The following is a 25347-nucleotide window of genomic DNA, read 5'->3' on the forward strand; positions in this document are numbered from 1 at the left end:
GGATACAATATTCATTTTTCTCTATCTTCCAGCCATCCAGCTGGCATCTATAATGGATATCCTGGGGGCTGTGAGAACACGTTGATTTATGCAACCTCGGCCCTGCTCTCACTGTGCTCCACCGGGCGGCTGGAGAGAACAGGTTTTAACAAGGTCTGCAGTGGGAGGACATTAATCACGGCGGCATTGTATGTGGGAGAGGGTGCTGTGTAGTCAGAGAACCCCCTACAGTAGGGCAGTTAGGTGTGGGGTTTTTTTTTAAACACCTTCTCGGTGATAAAAAGAGAGTTTGACAATTGATTAGACCTTTCTGTAACCTTGCAGGCCTGTGAAATGATGAGGGAGAGAAAAGAGGGAGAGAATGATTCTCACGCCGATGGTTTTAAATGTGCAATAACTTTATGATTCTTGACTGAAACCGGCTATCAAAATCAGTCCCAACTCAATACCATCTAAAAAAGAAGATCATTCTTGGAATAAGAGCCCTTTCGGCCGGATGTGTCAGAGCCAATCACAGGCTCAGGAGTCCCGCGGGGACTGCTGGCTGCCTCTTACGGTGGGTTCTGATAAAATCACATCTGATAAATCCGCCTCTGCCTGCCCGCTTAGCTGGAAAGAAGGTTTTCGTCCAAAATCAACAACGATGAACTGAAATCTATCGAAAACTGGGAACAGCTTTTCAGCATCCCTCTGTTTTGTGCCCACTTTACGACTTTCTCTTTTCTCCTCCCCACATTGTTCTCGGGCCTAAGCCAGGGGAGGGCAGGCCCTGGAACCCCTCTAGCTTCCAGTCATCCCCTAGCCCCAGACATTCGAACTTTTACTACGTGAGTCCCTCTTCTCACCTCTACCGCTGGAAGGGGTCTCCCGTCACTGCAGAGCATGGAAGGTGATTTTTCTGCCTCTTTATTTACAGCAGAAATGCCTTACACTAAAACTTCTTCTGATCCTCGTTCCAGTCTTTCTTTGATGCATGTGGTGGTGAGGGAAACAGCCATATACAAGCCTTTACGGAAACTTAAAAGAAACCTGAGTAGCACAATAGAGACGGGCTGTAATGATGATGTGAGTGTGAGACTTTCATACCCACTCTCAGGGTTTTACACGCTCTCATATGCTCGGGGGTTCACCTTCCGTGGCCCAAAATGACTTTCTTTCTTCTCTGGGAATTCAGTCTAGGTCTGGAACAGGGAGGGGACTGACACATAAAGAATATTCAGAAGTGTGTCCTGACTTCAGGGTTCAGCCCAGGGAAGCAAGGGGATTTCTTCTGTGTATGTTGGAGTGTTAGGAAAGGTGATTCATCTGAAACGATGCATAATTGTAGAGCTCACACTCTGGCCTGATTGCTCCCAGCTCCATCCTTAGTTGAGAGGAAGATCAGGTTATGATCAAACCCAGAAACAGACAGACCAGACTAGGAAAGGAGGAAGCAAATGAGAAGGAAGCCAGGTGTTGTTTCACTTAGCTTGCTGATGGCCCACCCAACATCAGCTGTCACAGTATGAAATACATTCCAGATATAAGGCCAACAATGCAGGCCTGATAATACAATGGCTTAGAACGCAGACAAGTGATAAGAAAGGCTTGTGCACATCTATCTTGAAATAGTACTTTTATCAACAGTGGATCCTGGCACCATTGTCTTCAGGACCCAAGAACGATGAGCCTATACACCTCCAGGCACATCTGTTACACTGGGGAACAAAATCTTTGTTGCATCCACAAAAACACTTGTTCTTATCTAATTCCAGTGTGCTGATCTCAAATCTGACATTAGTTTTTCTCTGTAAGCTACAGTTTTTTTGTAATTCAGGATTTTAGGTTTTCATCTTATTGTAAAATTTTCAACATTTAGTTTAACATAATGAAGTAGAATGTCTTCTTGGGCATCATCTTTGTGAAAATATAATAATTTATATAATGCAGTAAATACACTAATACACTAAAAGATATAATTGCATCAGAATTTGTCTACAATTTTGAAATAGAACATATTAAAACACTTATTTTAATCATAAAATTTGTGCAAAACTTATTTAAATTCTATTCAGGCAAAAATTTGCATTTGTAGCTCTTGTGTTTGTGTACTTGAGGACAATCTTGTTTGATGCTCCAGCAGTAGTCTGCCATCATATTTCTGTCCCATCGTCCCTGATAACACTCTTCCATCTTCTTCAGATCTTGATGAAAGGATTCTCCCTGCTCATCACTAACAGCTCCAAGATTTTCAGGAAACTTATCAAAGTGACTGTTCAGGAAGTGAATCTTAATGCTCATGTTATATGCAATGTCACAGAAAGCCAACAGCATCCTTTGAACCAGAAGTTCATAGTTTTCTAGTTTTTTGTTGCCAAGGAAGTTCTTTGTAATTGCCACAAAAGACTGCAATGCTGCTTTCTTCTCCTTATTCATCTTCCTGGCAAATTATTCGTCATGTATGAGGGTTCGAATTTGAGGTCCATCGAATACACTTGCTTTTATTTTCTCAAAAGACAAGGCAGGAAAAGCAGAAATAATATGTTGAAAGCATTCACTTTCTCCATTCAAAGCCTGAACAAACTGCTTCATTAAGCTAAATTTGATGTGAAGTGGGGGAAAAATGAACCTGTCTCGATTAACTACAGGTTCATTCACAATATTTTGCATCCCTACTTCCAGAGCTTCATGTTTCGGTCACTCCTTTTATGTCCAGTGTTTCTCCCAAGCTTGGCTGTCCCACAAACACAGAAAGCAAGGATACTTCGTGAAACCTCTCTGTTGTCCTAGCAGGAAATTTACCATTTTAAGATCCACACAAATAATCCAGTTATGCTTCTCATACTTCGAGGACAATTTTTATGTTATTCTTACTAAGTCATTCAATTCGGGTTGGCTAAACTGCTGTGGGATTAATGACTGCTTGGCATCAGAAGAAGACCCTTCAGATTCTACAACCATTTCCTCATGCATCTTATCAAACTTGATCACCATGTTCACTTTCTTCATCCTTAGAAGAAATAAAACCATTGAAAACTGGAACTGGGAGTGTCTCAGAGTGTGGGGTAGGTTGTATTGCTGAAGGAATATTAGGATATGTGATCATATGCTGCTTTTTCTTGCCAATGCCCTTTGTATGGATTAGACAGAAATAACAGTCACTGCTGTGGTTCTTAGGTTCACGCCAAACCATGGGAATACCAAAAAGCATTTCTTTGCATTTTCCTTTTGTCCAGTCACAAAGCATTTCCTCACAATTATGACACACAATATGAGAAGCCCAATTCTTGTCTTGATTGCCAAGGGGAACTTGAAAATAGGCAATATATGCACATATCACAAATGATGAAATATTGCTTCTTTGACATTGAAGTGTGTAACAGCCGCATATATAACAGAAGGTATCAGGACTATTCTTATATTTATGCCTACTCGAAGAAGCCATGATTCAATCTTAAAACAAAATAAGAGGGTGTTTTTTATCAGATAATAATTTTTTACATTTAAAAACAACTACAATTATATAAAAGTGATGTTTGTAAAACATTAATTGCCTATGGTTATGTTCAATCCAAGAGTCATTGCCCTTCAACTCCAATTTAAAAACAAATGCATGCCATTTACTGTAACAAAAAGAAATTAAAATTGCATAAAAACTAGAGCATGCACCAGAAAATGGATTTCATATTTGGAATCAGCGATGCAGAAATATATAGAAAAATTTCTAAAACCTCATGCAACAGAAAATGAAAAAATAATTGTTCCTCAGTGTTATTAACTCAGAGTCTGTCACCAATTCCTGTGTCAGAGTTCCTTTTCCAGCCTATAACTGCATCCTTCCAGACACTTACATTTTTAATCCTCTATTCAACATGGACCATAGGCTGTCTTTAGTAACATGGGATTTCTATCCTTACAATTTCTGGTTCTTTTAGACCAGGGGTCCCTAAACTACGGTGCGCGAGGGCCACATGCAGCCCCCTGAGGCCATTTATCTGGCCCCCGCTGCACTTCTGGAAGGGGTACCTCTTTCATTGGTTGTCAGTGAGAGTACTGTATGTGGTGACACCACAAAGCGCGGCGTCATTCATGTACAGTACTACTTCCGGTGACGCGAGACGCAGACCTCACGGCTCCAGAAGTGCGACATATCACTTGTTACGGCTAGCTCTGACAAATATGGAACCAGACATTGACCATCTCATTAGCCAAATCAGGTCCATAGTTCCCATTGAAATACTGGTTAGTTTGTTGATTTAAATTTACTTGTTCTTTATTTTAAATATTGTGTTTGTTCCCATTTTGTGTTTTTACTTTAAAATAAGACATGTGCAGTGTGCATAGGGATTTGTTCATAGTTTTGTTTTTGTTTTTAATTTTTTTTTTATATTTTATTTATTTATTATAGAGAGGAGAGAGAGAGAGAGAGAAGGGGGGAGGAGCAGGAAGCATCAACTCCCATATGCGCCTTGACCAGGCAAGCCCAGGGTTTTGAACCGGCAACCTCAGTGTTTCCAGGTTGACGCTTTATCCACTGCGCCACCACAGGTCAGGCTGTTCATAGTTTTTTTTATAGTCCGGCCCTCCAACAGTCTGAGGGACAGTGAACTGGCCCCCTGTGTAAAAAGTTTGGGGACCACTGTCCTAGACCCTGAGAACATACCCCAGAACTGAGCAATATGACTAGTACTTACTCTGGGCATAATCCTAACCCTGAAAAAGGGAAAAATTCACATCTGGTTATAAACATTTATGATACATTGATACAAGAATGACAAGAATGATTGTCTGAATGATGTCATCTGTTACTATGTCAAAGTAGAGTCTTTCAAACTCATGAACCCAGTGAGATCTGAATGGAGAGAATGGCCTCATGGAGTAAAATGGAAAGATATTGTCTCCACAGTTTTATAGAAAAATGGTGGACATTTTATATAATCTTCAGTGTTTGCAATAGAAAAGCAGATATTTGTAAAACTGAATGCTCATAAAGAGAAGTTTTTAATAAAAGTATCTGATTTTATTTACTTTACCAGAAAGCATGTTTTTACTTTATTGTTTTGCTGCCACAGCACTTAAAATGGTATGAAAAATAATCTACTTTCTTTATTTAGTTAATCTTCTTTTAAGGCAATGTTATTCATCTTATTTTAAGACAGTGGTAGTTAACCTATGGTCCACAGACAACCCCTCCCTTAGCTAAGAGGTCTCTTGATATAATTCAGGGGGTCTGAGGGTTTGGGTGGATAAGTATTACTTCTTCATTGTCACTAACCTCCAGCTATAATGAAGCATTTTGTACAGTTATGAATGTAGACCCCAGAGCGCACTAACACTGGCAGAATGTGTGCCTTTGTCACCAATAGATATCACATGTATTTTTATATCACAGTACAATTATTGCAGGTATCTTAAAATATCATTTTTGTTTATTTCTTCTCTGAAATTATAGCTGTTTTTAGGCCTCCTGATAGATTTTGTTATTTAATGAATTTCTAAAGGACGTATATTACTATATTACTCATTTTTACTATTCATAATAGCATTTCAATATAACTGGCTTCCTTTGAAGTTCTATGAATTCTATTGTATGTATTTTCAACACAATTCTGAAAAGGGATCCATGGGCTCTCTGGAGTGCTAAAGGGTCCATGCCACCAAAAAAAAAGTTAATAAATAATTTTTTTAAATAAATTATCTTATTATCTACTCTCCCTCTTATTTACTCAGTAGGAGAAATAGAGTCTAGGGAATCCTCTTATTCAAATATCTTATGAAACTCTTGCTTTCTCATTTCATCTAACAGTCCAGTGATCAAACTTGATACACATACACACAGCATCTCATGGTGTACATAAGTGCTAGAATGATCAAAAGCTCATTATATGTCTCATTATTCAAGTGTTGGATGTTTTCATGGAATCTGGCTGGTAAAAACAAAGAACAAACGTACACACAAAGCATAATAACGAGGTGCCCATATAATTTATTGTCTAAATAAGGACACATTGAGAGTGAAAGAGACACTAATAATAATTATGCCAAGACAACAGTTGTAAACTGGAATCATCTCCAATGAACCATGCAGTGTGGCTGCATTAACAATAATTTAATTCATGCAATATTAACAATTTGCCTATCTCCCTCTTTGAGCCATTCAAACAAGCCTGCCTATCCTAAAATATATTATGAAAAGTCATGAGAAAATTCCACTGATCAGTCCATCAGAGCACTCATATGAATATGTCTTAAAACAGAATTCCAAATCTGAGTTATGTAAAGTTAAGAGGACAGAGTGTAGTATACATGCCTTAGGGTTCAGTAGCTAAATATTAATCTAGGACAGCTGAACAAACCCAATGATTTCCCTCAATTCAGAGAAAGGTACACTTTGAAGGTACTTTGAAATACTTGGCATTAAAGACTTTGATAGTGGCATATATATAATAATTCTAGTATGCCATTATTTTTTACCATAAGGCATGTAAACAAACAAGACTCTATCATATTGCATTTCTATGACTTTAAAATATTCAGCTCTTCTATAAGTTCACTGTTGGCAAGAATTATCCCCCAGTAAGTCATACAATTAGTCATATAGCATGAAGTTGTTTGTATGTAATAAATTTGATCATTAATTATACTCAACAGTGGGTATTAAAAAATGTGAAGAAGAAGAAGGTGAAAAAGTTACAATATACTCAGCCCACCAGCCAACAACACATTTTACAATATACAAATAATTTAATAGTAAACTAAATTAAATGAAAAGGGTATATAAAGCACTGTAAATTCTATCCACAGCTATTAGATTTAAATCTCTATTACCTGGATGTGGATTATTACTATATATTCTTTATCCCTTCTCAGTTTGCACCCATTTTCACCTCACTACTTCTAGCCAACTAGCTTCTCTGTAAACCCTTGATTATCCCATACGACTATCTAAGTAATCACTGGAAGTGCTTAAGCAATACATGAATCTTCACCTGTCAAGGATGTGAAATAGATAGGAAATCCAGCTAGATGATTACTAAGGTTCCTTGAAATGTAAAGATTCCACGATTTTAAATCTAAAACAATAAATATTATGATGACAATACCTCTAACTACATTTCAAGATCTAATTCCAGAATGTTAGATTACTCATAGCACTGGTTTAACGACATCAATACATCCATCCATCAGTAGCATCAAGAGGCATATCTCTTATGGAATATATAAGTTGAAGGGGTACATCATAAGACTCTGGACACCAGTTTAAGCAAACTTATTCTGTCATCTGAAACCACTAACCTTCCAAAGTAAAGTCATTGAAAAAAATTAAGTTCACAATTCTATATTAGCTACAGAAAAGAGGGGGAAAACTGTTTGCTAAGAGTTTTAGAAAAGTCACTACCAGGGAAACATAATAGGTGTACTTTTCCTTGCCTTCCATTAAGTATAACTAAAAACACTGAGTATTAGATATATAAAAAAAAACAACAACAACAGAAGACTGTGAAAGTTGGGAAAAAAAATAAAATAAACACTAGGAACTTGAAGCCAGGGAACAATATGGTGGCAAATTCCCTGGGTTTTCTTTTTGCTTCATATATGCCAGACGTAAAGCAAAAGGAGCCCGCAACCCAGAAACAACAAAGAGATCAGACAAAAAAAAAAACCCCAACGAAAGAAAGAAGACCAGAAAAGGGATATATTACCAAGATGGAAAACTTTGAGACAATAATTATTTTAAACCATTTAAACAACTCATCTCCCAACAGTAATGAGGCCAGCTCCCACCATGCTGTCAGTAGAGACCACATGGGGGAGAGCACTCCCACTCCTGCCTGGCAGAAGCAAGGAGGAGCACTTACAATTTAAGAGACTCTGAGTGGGAATTTGGACTGCTATTTCCACCTACAAGTAACAAAGTGGTGCCCATAATTCTCCTGCCAAATCAGTGTTAGAGAAAACTAGCTAAAAATGGAATGTTTAGATTTTAAAAAAATCTCATAATATGAAAATGTCTATATTTCTATTTTAAAAATCACTGATTATACCAAGCATGAAGAAGATGAAAAATAAATAAATAACAGATCTCAACACTGAGAAGACAAAGGTGGTAGAATTATCACAGATTTTAAAGTGACTATGATAAAAATGCTATAAGGTGCATTTATGGAAGAAGTAACAACAACAAAAAAATCCTCAACAAACAAATAAAATCAGCAAATACACCTGAAACCTATATAATTTTATTAATTCATGTCATCCCAATTAATTCAATTAAAAATAAATAAAAATAAACTAAAAGAAGTATCAGCAAAGAAGTAAAAAATATAATCAAGTGAAAATTTTAGAACTAAAAAGTACATTAACAAAAATTAAAAAATCAGTGGATGGGTTGAAGAGCTCAATGGAGGGGAGAGAAGAAAGAATTATTAAACTGGAAAATAGAGGAAAAGAAATTACACAACTTGAACAACAGAGAAAAAGAGTAATATAAGTGGGATAAAATGAGGTAAACAAGTACAAGGATGTAAAGAGAGGTAAAGTTTCTACATTTAACTTGAACTAAAAATGATGACACATGTAGACTGGGATAAGTTATGTACATTTATAATGTACTGCCTATGTTAGACTAAAAATTCTACAAAAAAACCCAGACTCAAATGCTATAGATAAGTCAAAATAAAATTTTGATACAACACTAGCTCCATCTCTGGCACTATTCTGCTGTGACCTGGAATAAAAGGTCACTTAAAATGTAAGATTTAGCTTTGTAGAACTGAGAATTTTACAACTAAAAGAGATGAACTTTTCCAACCCATTATACAATATAAACCATAAAATAAAGGGGTTGCACAAGATCATCTCTAAACCTCTCCAGGTTTTAAAATTCAACAGAAAAGCATTTGCCTTTGTAAAGAATATAGGTTTTAGTTCATAGACATAAAGCATGCAGAATTATAGTTAGGTACTTAAACAAAAAAGGGCTTTTTTTCTACCCTTTTACCAGTTACTCGCTCTTGCTCCTCTATATTCTCTTCTCCCTTCCCCTACAACTACAGATATGTATGAAAGCTATAATTTTCATTAAAAGACTCATGCAGATTCATAGCTGAAGTTATTCAGATTTCAAAACTAAAGTGTAAGACATAATTAACCCACAACATAGAGCTCATATGATATTTGTTTCTAGTTATATGTTAGCAAAATGAAAATGTGGCCATGCTGGGTAATATCTGCATGAAAGAAATTTGGTATGAGCAAGAAAAACTCTCTTTCCTACATCTTATTCTATTCACCTAAAGAAGAGCAGCTATGAAGTTTCAAGAGTCAGGTGGGGACCAAGAATACTGAAAAGCACAACCATTGGAATAAATTTCATTGTTTGAAAATGTGCATCTCAACAGAATAATGTTGAAGGGTCTTCCTGTCTCAGTTTCATCCAAGGTGCGAAAATAATATACCAACAGTTGTGAGGCTGTGGGAGCTGGTATCGAAACAGAACCTATATGATGATTCTTTAACCTCACACTTGTACTGAGAGTCTAAGTGTCAGGGTATGGAAAGAGCTTGACTGGTCCTGTGACAGGTGAACTCAATGAGTGAATACAGAATTAGAAAACAGTTTGATTTTCATAGTTTATTGGGAACACAAAAAAAATGAGACTTTTTCATGGACCCGATGTTAGTCTATGTATAAAGTTGCATTGAGCTGTTTTCAAGTACATACAGAGAAGACTGCTTAAGAGAAATCTTAGAAGATGAAAGACAAAGAATTTCTAAAAGCTTTGGAAGGAACAAGTAACCAAGAGAAGAGAGATGGATCAATAAAGTAGTGATAGCACACCCTAACAACTGGGAAGAGCATGTCCCCACTGTGGTCATGAAAGCACTCATGAGAAAAGGTTTCTCAGAACTTCCTGGCAGTGCAAAGCATATCTGACTGCCTGGAAGTAGCAGTCAATGTGTGACCTTTCTGGTGTTCCTTAGGTCTCCTCCCTTCTGCCACTGAAACTCCAAAGGGATGATAAACCACAGGAAGCAAACTAAGGAAAGAAGAGTAGAGCCTAACCAGGCAGTGGTGCAGTGCATAGAGCATCAAACTGGGACACAGAGGACCCAGGTTCAAAACCCCAAGGTCTCCGGCTTGAGCATTAGCTCATCCAGCTTGAGTGCGGGGTTGCTGGCTTGAGCATGGGATTGTAGACATGACACTATGGTTGCTGGCTTGAGCCCAAAGGTCTCTGGCTTGAATTCCAAGGTTGCTGGCTTGAGCCCAAGGTCACTCACTGGCTTGAGCAAAGGGTCACTCACTCTGCTGTAGCCCCCAGGTCAAGGCACATAAGAGAACACAATCAATGAACAACTAAGGAACCACAAGGAAGAACTGATGCTTCTCATCTTTCTCCCTTCCTGTCTGTCTGTTCCTATCTGTACCTCTCTCTGTCTCTATCAGAAAGAAAAAAAAGATTAGAAAAACAAATAAGACTTAGCTGGAGTTGGGGAGAAAATAATTTTAAAGCAAATTTGGCATTTTAATTGTTATGTAGACTGAGAGCAATCAATGAGGAAAGTGATGAAACCTTTTATCCAGGGCAGGAAAAAGACTTCCATACTGAGTACATTTTTCAAGAACAGTCAGTGAGAGTCCATATTAAGTTGTCTCAGGATTCTAACCCAAGAATTCAACGTGTTCAACCTACCAGTGCCTTTAAATATCTCCATATTCTAAGCCTTGTTGCCAAAATTGTCTAAGTAATTGCCAATTCCTCCTCACTCTACTGATACAAATGTAAATTAATGACTTTGCAGTTTTATTTTTAGTTCTAGGTAATTTTTTATTATAAATGTTTTAAGTAATTTGGTATACAAGAACGATGCAAAAATGTGAGAGAAACTACTCATAGATAACATGTCTCTTTAAGGACTGGTGATCTCCTATTTAATAATTTTATCAGTGATTATCAAATCAATTGACAGTACAATGTACATCTGATACATGCTCAGCATTATGGTAATCTTTGAAGATGCTATAAATGAAGTATGGAAACTTGTGCTCACAGAGCTGATCAACTATTCCTAAACATTGTTTAATAATATGCTATTTATTCTCATGAATATAAGGCACTGACCACTTGTTATCATTTCTCCAGTTGCTATAATAGCTTTGCGTTTAGACAACCTCTGTGGATCATCTGGTTCACCCAAGGACATTGCACAAAGATGAGCTGAAATTAACCAAACGCTGTGGCCAGGGCTTCAGATGAAAAGATACCCTTCACCTATACAGGAACAGTATGCTATAGAAAAATTATAACCTGCCTGACCAGTGGTGGCACAGTCGATAGAGAATTAGCCTAAGATGCCGAGGTCTCAGGTTCAAAACCCCAAGGTCACCAGCTTGAGCGCAGGCTCACCAGCTTGATGTGGCATCACTGGCTTGCATATGATATAATAGACATGATCCCATGATCGCTGGCTTGAAGCCCAAGGTCCCTGGCTTGAGCAGGGATCAATGGCTCAGCTGGAGCACCCCCTAACTCCCTGGTCAAGGCGCATATGAGAAGCAATCAATGAACAACTGAAGTGATGAAACTATTAGTTGATGTTTCTCATCTCTCTCCCTTCCTGTCTGTCTCTTTGTCTCTGTCTCTCTCGCTAAAAAAAGAAAAAGAAAGAAAAATCATAAGCTAAGGAAGTCTACCCTGATTTCTACATGGATTTTGCTTATATTCTCTAGTGTGTTTTTTCTTAAATCAATATAATTCTACCTAAGTGAAGGATCATATATATTGATACATTCTCATGGGGGGAAAAATAGCTATTTTGACTACATATGTGTTGTGTTGAAATACTAAGGGTATTCTTTTAGCTGCAGAAAAATAATTCCATTTGAGTGCTATCTATCCATATAACTCTTTAATGCTAGTATGTAGTGTTTCTGGCTTCTATCTTTATTTTCTCTAATTAACAAAACTCATATCAGAATACTTGTGTTCTCATTAAGTGAATGACCTAGAATTTACTGGTCAAATGCAATGACACCTAGTTATAATAACTGTGTTTTATATCCCTGCAATGAAAAATGTATCTCATTTTTCTATTAGCTTCATTGCTTATATTCCTGGGATCTAGTGGTATGAACTGCCTGCTTTTCCTCTTCTCTCCACCACAAGAAATACATTGCAAAAAAGCAGATCTACATAAAATTCCATGTGGCGCACATATAGTGGGTGTTCAATTAATGCTTGCTGAACTGTGAAGAGCCCTGTGTTAGTATACAAACTCAATCCACATGGGAAAAGTGATTTACACACTTCACATAGAAAGAAACAAATTCATTTCTGATTCTCCAGTTGAGGCAGTCCCCTCAGTAGTCCCCTGATTTGTCCCCTGCTTTAGCAGTGTTTGGATGGAGCAGACCTAGGGGTCCCCCTTTTTCCAGCCTCCAACCACCGTCCAACCTGTTTTCCAGTCACCACTTTTAGAACCACCTCAGCCATCCTCAGCCTGTGACACCAGTCAAAACTGCTTTTTGACCTTAACTCCTTATTACCAAACAACCATGAGCTCCCAAATTCATCAGAGCTATTCTAGTGAGAGGGAAGCTGCTGTCAGCTGCCTGGTCAACCTGCATCTACGACCTCCTACATCTACCTCTCTCTGGGCTTCTGTTTCCACTGCTACAATGTGGCTCTGGAGGCCGTGGGCTGCTTCTTCCATGAGTTGGCTGAGGAGAAGCACGAGGGCGCCAAGCGTCTCTTAAAGATGCAAAACCAGCGGGGTGACCACGTTTTCTTCCGGGACATGCTGAAGGCTTCTCAAGACGAGTGGGGTAAAGCTCAGGATGCCACGGAAGCCACCATGGCCATGGAGAAGAACCTGAACCAGTCCGTTTGGGATCTGCATGCACTGGGCTTGACCCACACAGAGCCTCATTGTTGTGACTCCCTGGAGATCCACTTCCTGGGTGAGCGGTGAAACTCATCAAGAAGACGGGCCACACCTGACCAGCCCCCGCAGGCTGGCTGGCCCCCAGGCTGGGCTAGGCGAGTATCTCTTTGAAAGGCTCCCCCGCAAGCACGACTGGAGCCTTTGGAGCCCAGACGCCCTTGAGGGGCCCCTTTGCATTCCTCTTGTGTCTGGCTTTTGCCTGAGCTTCTCCCTGAAACCACTAGGCGTCCATTTTAACCACCCTGGAGCCCTCAGCTATGGACCAAATAGAAACAATGATAAAACTTTTTTCAGGAAAAAAAAGTAATTCTCAATTTATTTATGATTAGCAAGTGATTCCACCTGTGTCTTTATCAAGCTGATAGCTTCCTGGTGTATTACTTCCTGAAGGAGGTAGGAAAGAACATCGCGTAGCCCATAGTTTCTGGGGCCATAGTTAAGCTATGGGTGGGGGTGGGGGAAAGCCACAGCCTTCATTATTTAGAAACCCTGCACACCCATGAAGTGAGGCCATTTTGTATTTGTGGAGGTGGAGACTTGTGTGAAAGTACCTCACTAAGCCACGTCATCAGTAACAATGTGAGTCAAGTTGTGTTTTGCACAAACATAGTGATGTGACAACAGAAAACTTGCAATCTGAGCTTAACTAGAATAAAAAGATTTCTTTGGGCTTGGATTATGTGTTTGATTTGAGCAACAGCTAGCAAATTGAAATAGGTACATATTTTAGACATACCTCACCTATATCCTCCTCTACCAGGTTGGACATTGGTTGAGTTTCTTCTGTGTAAACAGAAATTGGGGGATGCTATTTTAATGCCTACCCACCTCCCAAGTGAGATAAAAGGACCCTCGAGTCATGTCAAGAGAGACAGGGTAACATCACTTGCAACAAAGGAAACTCTCAAAAAAGAGAAATAAAGTAAGCCGCACATTCTAACGTAATCCACATACAACAAAATTACAGCCCTGCCCTATTTATACACATGGGGACAGTTTTCATACAGTCTTATGGTCTTCTATTATATATCTTTAAATCATCCAGCCAAAGTTTCTGCCTCCGCCTAATGCTGGCTCTAATTTAGGATGAACAACTACTTTCATAAAGAAAAACTGCTGCTGCTGCTGTTTATTAGGCTGCAGAAAGGTCTCACTGACTAATGTCCTAGGATTAAATGAATGTGGAATAATAAGGGCTGATTTATTTGTGCTCTGCTAGGATAAAGCTGCCACTGATTTTACAAGCAACTATTCATCTGAGGCCCACTATAGCTAGTAAATTGTGGCTGTTGCTGAAATTAGTCTCCAGGCCTTCGTGTAATCTACAGTGTGAAGTAGCAGTGTGGTAATAAAGCCATTGTAGGCACTTGGTTTATTTAAAAGGTCTCCTTTTATCCCCATCTTCCGGGATTCTAAAAGTCAACCTTCTGAGATCACTTTTGGAAATTCACCTGTCCCTTGACCACAAAGTACATTTCTAGCTGTGGAATTTAGAGGCAGAATTAAAAGTATATAGCCCCCAATAAATAAACACCATAGCAGTCATATCTCTCACCTCGAATTTTTCTCTCTGACCCAACATACAAGGACAGCATTTCTCAGGCTCTGGGCCTGTACATAGTGGCAATAGGATGGGCATAAAAAGAGATTAGCCAGAGAGAATGGTTATTCCAACTCTAAAATATGTTTGGATTTTCTGCACTCCAAGGTCATTGCTCCAAATTTACTGATGGCCACTTTATGCAGGGCCTTGGTCTAGGCACCTCCATTAATTGAAACATTAAAACAGGCTCTTGCCAGTTGGCTCAGTGGATAGAGTATCAGACTGGTGTGCAAATGTCCTAGGTTCAATCCCTGGTCAGGGCACACATGAGAAGCAATCATCTGTGATCTCTTCCCCTCCTTCTCCCCCTTCTCTCTCTCTTTCCTTCTCACAGACAGTGGCTCAATTGGTCCCAGCCTTGGCCTCAGGTGCTGAGGACAGCTTGGTTTGTTCGAGCGTTGGCCTCAGGTGCTGACAATGGCCTGATTTATTCAAGCATCAGCCCCAGAAGGGGGTTGCAGGGTGGAACCCAGTCAGGGCCCATGCTGTAGTCTATCTCTCTATCTCCCTTCCTTTCACTTAAAAAAAGAAAGAAGAAGAAATAAACTTTAAAACAAGCCAATGGAAAAGTCCAGCTAACAGAAAACAGAAGAAGAAAGTATAGTTGCTAAAGCTATGCCACAATGAACGCTACAGAGTACTTTGGAAAGAGTCATGAGCACCCTATATTCCCTCTAGAATAAAAGTTTTTCAGAAGCAAAATATCATATTTTAGACACTGCTGTCTAACTCACTGTGGCTCACTGTATTTATTCAATTGTTGAACTGAAAAAACAAACAGTATATTAACATAAGAACCAATCAAAATAACAACTGCTTCTCTGGAGAACAGTTTCCTCCATGTTCTAATTAATGGCACTGTCAGAAATCATTTTCAACTTGTCTTCATTTTATCTGGCCTCACTTATCAGATTGTTTATGGAAGCATGACACTCTGCATGCTTTTTAATCAATATGATGAAAATAATAAGAAAACAACAGCAACAATAATAATAGCTAACCCAAATAGTGCCTATCCAGTGCCTGCATCGTTCTAAGTACTTGATGCAATATTACCTCACTGGCCATTCATAACAATCTTTTTGGAAAAAGACGATGATTGTTCCTGTTTTTCAAAGGAGCAGAATGGAGCACAAAGATCCGGCAAATGTGTCCAAGGGTTACCAATTTATAAGTGGCAGAAACTGGATCTGAACCTAAAGGGTCTACCTCCCCAGTGCTAACCACTGGAGTGTGTCTCACTTAGGTATTTCAATCCCTCCCTAAAATACTGTAATTGTTAAAGAAAATCATAAGGCTTTCATACAGTCAAAACTGAAGAAAGGACAATGAATACTTTTTTTGAATTTGGTACAGAGTCAATTGATTGAGGCAAAGAATGCTACAATATAAAAGTTGATCTTAAAGCCTCCAAGCAAGAAAATACATTAGATAAGCATACTTATTTGGGATTTCCATTATTCCTCTTGAAAACAAATCCATAGTTAAGAAGTAACTCTAGTATACTTAACATTTAATTTATTCAAAAAGTTTTATAGGTGCTGCACTCATGGATGTCATAATATTTATTTCTTTTTTAATACTAAAACATAGTGTTTAAGGGGATGATTTTCACCCCAACTCTTTAAACCTACTACCCCCCAACCAAAACCAGTTGCAGAACATTGTTTTGTCAATAATTTGGGACTGGTATTTGGCCAGCTAAATAAAACTTTGATTCAAGCAGGAAATATATTTTGAAATTATAACAAATGTTTTCTTCCAGTTTATTTTAAGTAAATAAGTGTAAATTCAGATGTGGTTTTTTTTAAGTGAGAGTAGGGGAGATACAGAGACAGACTCCTGAATGCACCCCAACTGGGATCCACCTGGCAACCCCCATCTGGGGCTGATACTCTGCCCATCTGAAATCATGTTTGCAACTGAGCTATTTTTAGCACCTGAGGTGGCTCCATGGAGCCATCCTCAGTGCCTGGGCAATGCGCTTGAATCAACTGAGCCATGGCTGCAGGAGGAGAAGAGAGAGAAAAAAAGAGAAGGTGGGGGGTGGAGAAGCAGATGGTTGCTTCTTCTGTATGCCTTGATCAGGAATGGAACCTGAAACTTCTACATGCCAGGTTGACACTCTACCACTGAGCCAACCGGCCAGGGATAGTTTTCACTTTTTATCATGGAGCACAATTTCTTAGAATAAGAGGCCGCAGATTGGAGCTTCTCAATGATTTTATGGCATAAATCTTATCTATAATGCATCATCCACAATTTTGAATTCCTGAATTTGATAAAGAATTCAGCATTTTGGTAATTAAGCTGAATGCAAGAAATGTCTATATTTTTATTTTTCTTCTAAAAATTTAAATCATTTGCTGACATCTAATATAACACAATGTTTTAACTATTTATACATAGATTCTCCAAAGTTTCTAACATAGTTTTACAGAAGTAATAATCATGCCTGTACATGCTAACAAGTCATCATTCTGAATAATATTTAATTGAATGACATAGGAACACAGACCCCTGTTCTGGGTCCATGCTTTAGAAGTGGTTCCTATTCTTGTCATGTTTCCCCCAATGGAGCCAAAGTGACATGTCCATCCATTCTGAGGCCACTCTCCCCTTTATAAACCATGTTCCAGGTGCAAGGCATAAACAGACAGTCTCTTCCATAAGTTATGCTGGGAAAACTGTACAGCTACATGTAAAAGAATGAAACTGGACCACTATCTCATACCATATATAAAAATGAACTCTGACAGATAAAAGACTTGAATTTAAGACCTGAAACCATAAAACTCTTAGAAGATAACATACATGGTAAGCTCCTTGACATTGGTCTTAGCAATAATTTCGTTTTCTGATTTGACACCAACAGCAAGGGCAACAAAAGCAAAAGTAAATAAATGGAATGACACCCAACTAAAAAGTTTCTGCACAGCAATAGAAACTGTCAACAAAATGAAAAGGCAACCTACTGAATGGAGATAGTATTTGCAAATTAGGTATCTCATAGGAGTTAATATCTAAAATATATAAAGAACTCATACAACTCAATAACAAAAACATTCAATTTAAAAACAGGCAGAGGATCTGAACAGATACTTTTCTTCTTTTTAAATAATTTTATATTTTTCAAATACAGGTGACATACAATATGAATATCAGTTTCAAGTGTACATCCCCGTGGTTAAACATATATCTAATTTACAAAGTAATCACCCCAATATATCTAGTACCCATCTGACATCATATATAGTTATTACAATATTGTTAACTATATACTCTACGCTGTACTTCCCATCACCATGATTACTGTGTAACTATCAATTTGTGCTTCTTAATCCCTTTACCTTTTTTACACAGGCCTCCAACCCCCCTCCCATCTGGCAACCATTAAAATGTTCTCTGTGTCTATGAGTCCATTTCTGGTCTGCTTATTTCTTTATTTTGATTTTTAGTGAATAGACATTTTTCAAAAAGACATACAGATGGCCAAGAGGCAGATTAAAAGATTTTCAACATCATTAATAATCATGGAAATGCTAATCAAAACCACAATGAGCTATCACCTCACACCTGTCAGAATGGTAATTATCAAAGAAACAAGAAATAATGTGTTGACAAGGATGTGGAGCAGCCACTATAAAAAAGAGTATAGAGACTCCTCAGAGAATTAAAAATAGAAGTACCATATGATCCAGCAATTCCACTTTTGAAGTATTTATTCAAAAAAGTAAAAACACTAATTTGAAAGATATATTCAGCCCTATGTTCACTGCAGCATTGTTTACAATATCCAAGATATGAAAACAACCTGGTGTCCATCAAGGGATGAATGAATAAAGAAGATGTGGTAGATATATATTAGAATGGTACTCAGCCATAAAGAACAATGAAACCTTGACACCTATGATAACATGAATGGAACTGGAGGGTATTATGCTAAGTGCAGCAAATAGACAGAGGAAGCCAAACACCACATGATTCCACTTATATGTGGAACCTAGAAAAAAACAACAAAACAAAACCAGACTCAAATTCAAAGAATAGATTTGTGGTTACCAGAGGGAAGGTGGGTTGGAGAGGGGACTAAATAAGTAAAAAGAATCAAGAGATATAAACTTCCTGATATAAAATAAATAGCTCATGGAGATATAATGTACAGAATGGGGAATATAATCAATAATAGCGTATCAGCTTTGTACAGTGATAGGTGGTAACTAGACTTATGATGGTGATCATTTCAAAATGTATACAAATGTTGAATCACTATGTTGTACACCTGAAACTAATACATTATTATAAGTCAATGATACTTCAATTAAAAACATACAGCATGAACAAAGTTTGGGTGTAAAAAAAGTTTTGGAAGCATAGATTAGGCTGTTTATATACTACATTAGACCTCTGTGGTGAAAGACAGATTCAAGACTAAAAGAAATGGCAGAAGGTAGGGCAAGCTGGAGAGGAGAGGACCTCTTTGCACTACCATGTTGTACATGGAACACCAAAGGTTTTAAGAATTGGAAATTTGAACCTGACCTTCTAGTTCATTATAAAGAATTATTTATCAAGAAGAGGATAGAACATTATATTCTTTAAGAGTTTGTTACCTTGAATTATACCTTTAAATATTTACACCAACGGGATACAAACTTCCATCTGCACTCTTGTTCATGGCTCCATCAATGTTAGAGTGAGGCCTGATTACAAGACATATAAGTAGTGTGAGAAACACACGTAGCTGACTCTTATTAGGTTTACAACTCAGCTGGTGATAGCAGGGATGACCAGAGCATGTACCAGAGCATCCTCCTAGCCACAGACATTTGGGAAGCCATGGACACCAGTGTGTGCTCTGCAGATGGGATAGAGAGTATGGGTTAAGCTAGAAAGGCAGTAAGTTAAAGTTGCTTTAAAAAGTTTCTACTATAGTTACCCACACTAAGCCTCAGTCTTGGATCTGTAAAATGATGACAATCATGTCTTGCACACAGGCTTATTTTGAGGAGTAAGTAGGTCAATCTATAGAGCTCTTAAAATGAAGGCTAAGCACATAATACATATAGTAACAATTACACTTTTTTCTTTCTTTTTATTCATTGGCTAAACTATACTAGTTATGTATAATATTCATAGTAATATCAAATAATTATACAGCACTCAGTATATGCCTTTGAGGATCCTCTTGTCAACCTAGTTTAACAGATTGGAAAATTTAGACACAGAAAGAGTTAAATAACTTGCTGATTAATGGCAGAGCCAGAATCCAACCCCACGCATTCTGGCTCCAGAGTCCCTGCCCTTTGGTGAGTCCTTCCTTGTGTCTTTTATCTTTTTTACTTGAAAAGAACCCTCTTTTTTATTTTTTTATATCTCCTTGAACTGGTATTGTACCTTAGCTTAGCCTATTAGAAAAACATGCTGGCTACATCAAATGGATTAGTTATATGGTACAAGTGCTTCATAAACTTTCAAGTACTACAGCATATGTGGTATAGATAAAGACATTTTCTGACCTCTTTCTCTACCCTAACCTTCCCTGGGTCATACAGTTTATAAAAGATGACATTTAACTTCTAAGCCATTATGACTTCAAGGATATTTCTGGCCATTGTTTTTACATACATCAGTTATTTTATGTTTACATTATGGTTGTGTGTTTCTTTCTTTGATTACTAAGTGAGCAATTCTACTTCTATCAGTGGAACTTTAACTTGATCACTGCAGTTTGCTTTTCACATTTATGGCAAATTCTGAGTAGCTTACTGTACCCACCTAAGTCAAGGTTATCAAAGGTTTTATTTAGCACCCTGCTATTTTCAAATATAAGACCTATGAAAATTACAAATAACTAAATAAGATTCACTGTTTCCAAGACACTATCCCTGTACATAATCCCAAACTAGTTCTTGCATTGAAACATTCATGAAGACATTTTAACCCCATGAATGACACTGAAAATAAAACATCAGCATGATTAAATAATTTTTTTACTATAAATATCTAGTTCAAAGATTTGAAATTTGTGGCCTAAATTAAAATCAGTAGAGACATCTAGCTAGCTAGTCAATGGTGTTTCAAACTTCTTACCAACATTTAAAATCAGCAGAATTTATATAAAAACTCAGATTTCCAATTTCTCTTAAAAGCAGGAAAATCTGTTCACCCAACCCAAAATTGTACATGGCAACCATTGGCAGGAGTGGAGCAGCCACTGAATTTTCCAGTTCCCCATGGTCACCATCATTCCCATTGATCTTATGCCTTCTGGTTTAGTTATTTATCTCCCTAGATGCAGCAAGCATTTGGGTATAAAACTCCTAATTCTGATGGCTTGGTGTAGTATAAATATAAATAAAGTTTGATGTGTCAAGAAACTCTTCATCACCTACAGATGTCAAAGTAAGCCAATACTTATTGATGATCAAATTATATGAGTTAGATTCAATTATACCAACCTCACTACCCTTATCTTTTTTAAGTCACAAGGTTTTCTACTAGATCATAATAAAAAGTTATATTAATTTGACAAGATTTATTATTTACATTGATTGTTTCAATACAACTCATTCCGGTGAAGTTCCCCAGCCCATTACCTGATTTTTCCAATTCAGTGAATTAAGATGATGTGTGATGATTTTCAGAGTTGCACAGAGCTGCCAGAATGAACACATTCTTCCTTTATATAAGCCTCATTCAAATGAGTTACTTCCATCATTATTTCTGTGTTTAAAACAGATTTTACACAGGTGAACAAACTCAAGCAAATTTGTCATAAAAGTAGCATGCCATTACCAAAGTATATTTGCATTATAAATTATTTAAGCAACTGCAAAATCTGAACAAATGGGAGTTGTGACTTTATAATAGAAATATAAAGCAAAATGATATATTAATCGATAATCATTAATCATATTCATAAGTCAAATAATAATGTGTACTGATAAAAATACTGGGGTCTAGCCCCAGCTCTAAAAATATATTTAAGTCACTTAACAAAACAATGTCTTGGATGGGAATTTTCTGACAGGAACTTTAGACTGTGGAATAAACCCCTTTTATAAATACATACTATAATACATGGTATTATATTTTGAAATGTAGTGCAAAATAACTTGTGTTGGTACAAAAATAAAAAGAAAGAGTGAGACAAAATTCTACAAGAAAGCATTTTTATATTTTTAATCCTTTAAGTAGCCTTCATTTTTGGTCAAGAAAAAAATCCCAGCATTCTGATTGTCACTAAATTATTTAGAGGAACCACTTATTATGATCACTAATTCTGCTTGAAGCTTGCTAGAATGCTGAGCAGAACATGCTACCAATAATGTGCTGTTAGTCTACAACATTGGTAGTGAACCTGGTCCCTACCACCCACTAGTGGGTGTTCCAGCTTTCACGGTGGGCAGTAGCGGAGCAACCAAAGTATAAATAAAAAGATAGATTTAACTATAGTAAGTTGTTTTATAAAGATTTATTTTGCCAAACAGCGAAAATCTGACATAAAGTACTTGGTAAATAATTATTATTATATGCTTTAACTTGCTGTAACTCTGCTTTATAAATTTTATAAAGTAAAGATACTTCCCTACTTTATAAATCACCATTACTGTGGAACCGATGGGTAGTTAGAAAATTTTACTACTAACAGAGATACAAAAGTGGGCGGTAGGTAAAAAAAAAGGTTGACTACCCCTGGTCTACAAGATGCCAAAACAACAAATGCTCTCAGTTCCCTGATTCATCTAAACAACTGTCCACAGAGCCCAGCCTGACCTTCTATGAAAAGCAAAGTGACTGGCTGAATTGCCCATCAATTGACCATGAAAATGGATGCTGGGTGGGTAGTGGGTATTAGGTCTGTTTCACCCATTAAGAAGTGAGTTTGTCAAGGGAAGGTTGAAAAAACAGCCTAATACTGTTTACTCCATTTTAAGACACTAAATAAACCATCAAATGACCAATAGAAAGGTAATAAACTCCAGTCTCCTCCAAAAAAGACATGCTACAGTTGAGTTTCTCTCTTTGTTGTGCATGCCCATCCCACAGGGCATCAGTTCCTTAGAAAAGGTCCATCTGCTTGAGACTGTGCCAGTCACATTTTCTAAAAATGCAGACCTTCACTCCAGGCTTATATTCAACTATGAAGTGGAACCAAATGAAGAAAATAGGGCTGTGCAAAGGCCGATTGGGCTTATTTTCATACCTAAATATGCTTCCAGAATTCATCTCATAACACACAAGAACACTAAGCCCTGGAAATCTTTTTAACTCATTTGAGAATGTTAATCACACAGAGTTTGGTTTTGTGTTAGGTAAAATATCAGGGCTGGATGGATAAAATAGACCTGATGATTTAAGACAATATATTGGTTTGGCATAGCAAGTCCTAGGTACAATCCGGAATTCAAGAATTCTTGTGTTCACTTTGTCTCATGAATTTAGGAGGGTGAAAAAAATTAAGTGTAAAAACAGCTCTAAATCTCACAATCATAGGACCAGCTTCCCCCATGCCCTTCAGAATAAAAGAAGATGAAATGGTAAAGAAGAGATGAAATCAATGAAAACATGATGGTGAAAATAAAACTAATCCTGGAAAGAGGAAAGTTATTAGGTGTACAGACTAAAGTGCTATAATAAAGAACACTGCCTAGGATACGATGACTTAATCGATATAGAAGGCATATTTCTTTCGCATATAACAGTTCAGAGATAGGCAGTCAGTCCATGGTAGTGAGAGTCATTCTTAATATGTGGCTTTTCTCCTATGAGTACAAAGTGACTGCTCCAAAAAGTTGTCATCTTTCTAAGCTATCAAGAGAGAAAAGGAAATAGAAGTTAAACAGCTTTCATATTAACAACATGACCTAAAAGTTGCACCCATCACTTCTGCTCACATCCCATCAGCTAATGCTTAATACGTGGTCACCGTACCTAGCTGCAAGAAAGACTTGCAATAATGGGTAGTCATCAAATATTAATTATAAACAAAAAGTAACTTTGTGGGAGGACCTGCATCTATCAGTTTTTGTTTGTTTGTTTGTTTGTTTTTTGTATTTTCTGAATTTAGAAACAGGGAGGTAGTCAGACAGACTACCGCATGCACCCGACTGGGATCCACCCGGCATGCCCACTAGGGGGCGATGCTCTGCCCATCTTGAGCGTTGCTCTGCTGCAATCAGAGCCATTCTAGCACCTGAGGCAGAGGCCACAGAGCCATCTTCAGCGCCCGGGCAAACTTTGTTCAAATGGAGCCTTGGCTGCGGGAGGGGAAGAGAGAGACAGAGAGGAAGGAGAGGGGGAGGGGTGGGGAAGCAGATTGGCACCTCTCCTGTGTGCCCTGGCCGGGAATCAAACCCAGGACTCCTGCACGCCAGGCCGATGCTCTACCACTGAGCCAACCGGCCAGGGCCTCTATCAGTTTTGGTAAAGTTTTATTTAGTTTCTTGCTAAGCCAGGACAGGAAGATAGAAATTTTATTATAAAAAGTTAGAAGGAAAAGTAAATATCAGGAGACAATGAATAGTGTCTGCAACACCAATAAAAACTCAGATCCTCCATTCCTTTCTTTGAATTCTAAATACATACAGACATGTTAGCATATAGTGAACAGCCAAGGGAAATAAATATTCCTAAAGGGGAAAAAATATTAATACAAAAAATCTCAACTTTTGGTTTTCCTCAAGTATGCAATACATATCTTAGAGCTCTCCCCTCTTTTCACATAGCTTTACAACCAGCTTAAGTTTTGCAGAATAATTCCCTCCAATTGGATCTTACCTTGCCAGACAAAATAAATGTCTCTTCATGACATTCTTGGATGGTTGGTCCCCCAACCTTCTCATACTCCATCCTCCTCTAAAACTTCCCACAACCAGAACATATAGTGAAACTAGGCAGCAGTCTTCTTATTGCCCAAGTCAATTAAAATATAGCCTTATTTATATATCCTACAAACACACAAAGTTTTCCTTTTGTGTCCATTTGAAAAAATATAAAAATAAAGAGAAAACAAGTCAGCAATATACAAAATTTAACAAAAGAGAGAAAATGATTATATGTAATAACGAAGAGACAAGTACTGTGATATGTAGAATAAACATATGCTAACAAAACCTGATCAGTAGACACTAAAGTCATTAGTGCTACCTGCCAGATATTCTGGGCTCCCTGCTTAGGGCAAAAGTAGGAGTTACCCACTGGCTCAAGAATGATTGGAGGAGCCACATGACAGGTTTTGGCCAGTTTAAGTTCTAAGCAGAAAGGATATGTTTTATTTTCAGTTCACATCATTTCATTGCAGCTATAAATCCGTCCAGCGTTTTCCCTTCAAGTGCCATATTACCAGATGATGGTTGCCCTGTGGGCCTGGACCCCAAACTGAGAACCATGTAGACATGATCATCTCAGCAGGACAGGTGACCTCAATGGACATGAAGTATGACAGAGCTATAAACATTCCCACTCAAGCCACTGCCCTTTGAGGCGGTATGTTACCACAGAGAAACCTCAGCTATCCAGACAGATGCACGACCTCCCTCACACAGCTGCTCTTTGGTTAAGAAATAATTAATGACTACCTATTACATGACAGGCTCTCTGCTCATTTCATCTTCACACTAACCTCTAGTGCACAGAGGAGAAAACTAAGGCAAAGTTGCACAGCAAGTCGATGGTAGATTTAATACCTGTGCTCTGACCCTGTGTCCAACTCTCATTCCATTACACAACTCTATTAATTCAACCATTAAATCCCTTTTAATCAATCTTGGACCACCACCTTTTGTCTCCATAAATTTCTATGGATCCCTGTA

General features: G+C 37.8%; 1 pseudogene; it reads left to right on the forward strand.

Moving 5' to 3' along the window:
• Positions 1-12538: 12538 nt before the first annotated feature.
• LOC136391327 (ferritin light chain pseudogene) lies at positions 12539-13234 on the forward strand (annotated as a pseudogene).
• The last annotated feature ends 12113 nt before the right edge of the window (positions 13235-25347 follow it).

This window comes from Saccopteryx leptura, chromosome 2 (assembly GCF_036850995.1).
Source record: "Saccopteryx leptura isolate mSacLep1 chromosome 2, mSacLep1_pri_phased_curated, whole genome shotgun sequence".
NCBI classification, from domain to species: domain Eukaryota; kingdom Metazoa; phylum Chordata; class Mammalia; order Chiroptera; family Emballonuridae; genus Saccopteryx; species Saccopteryx leptura.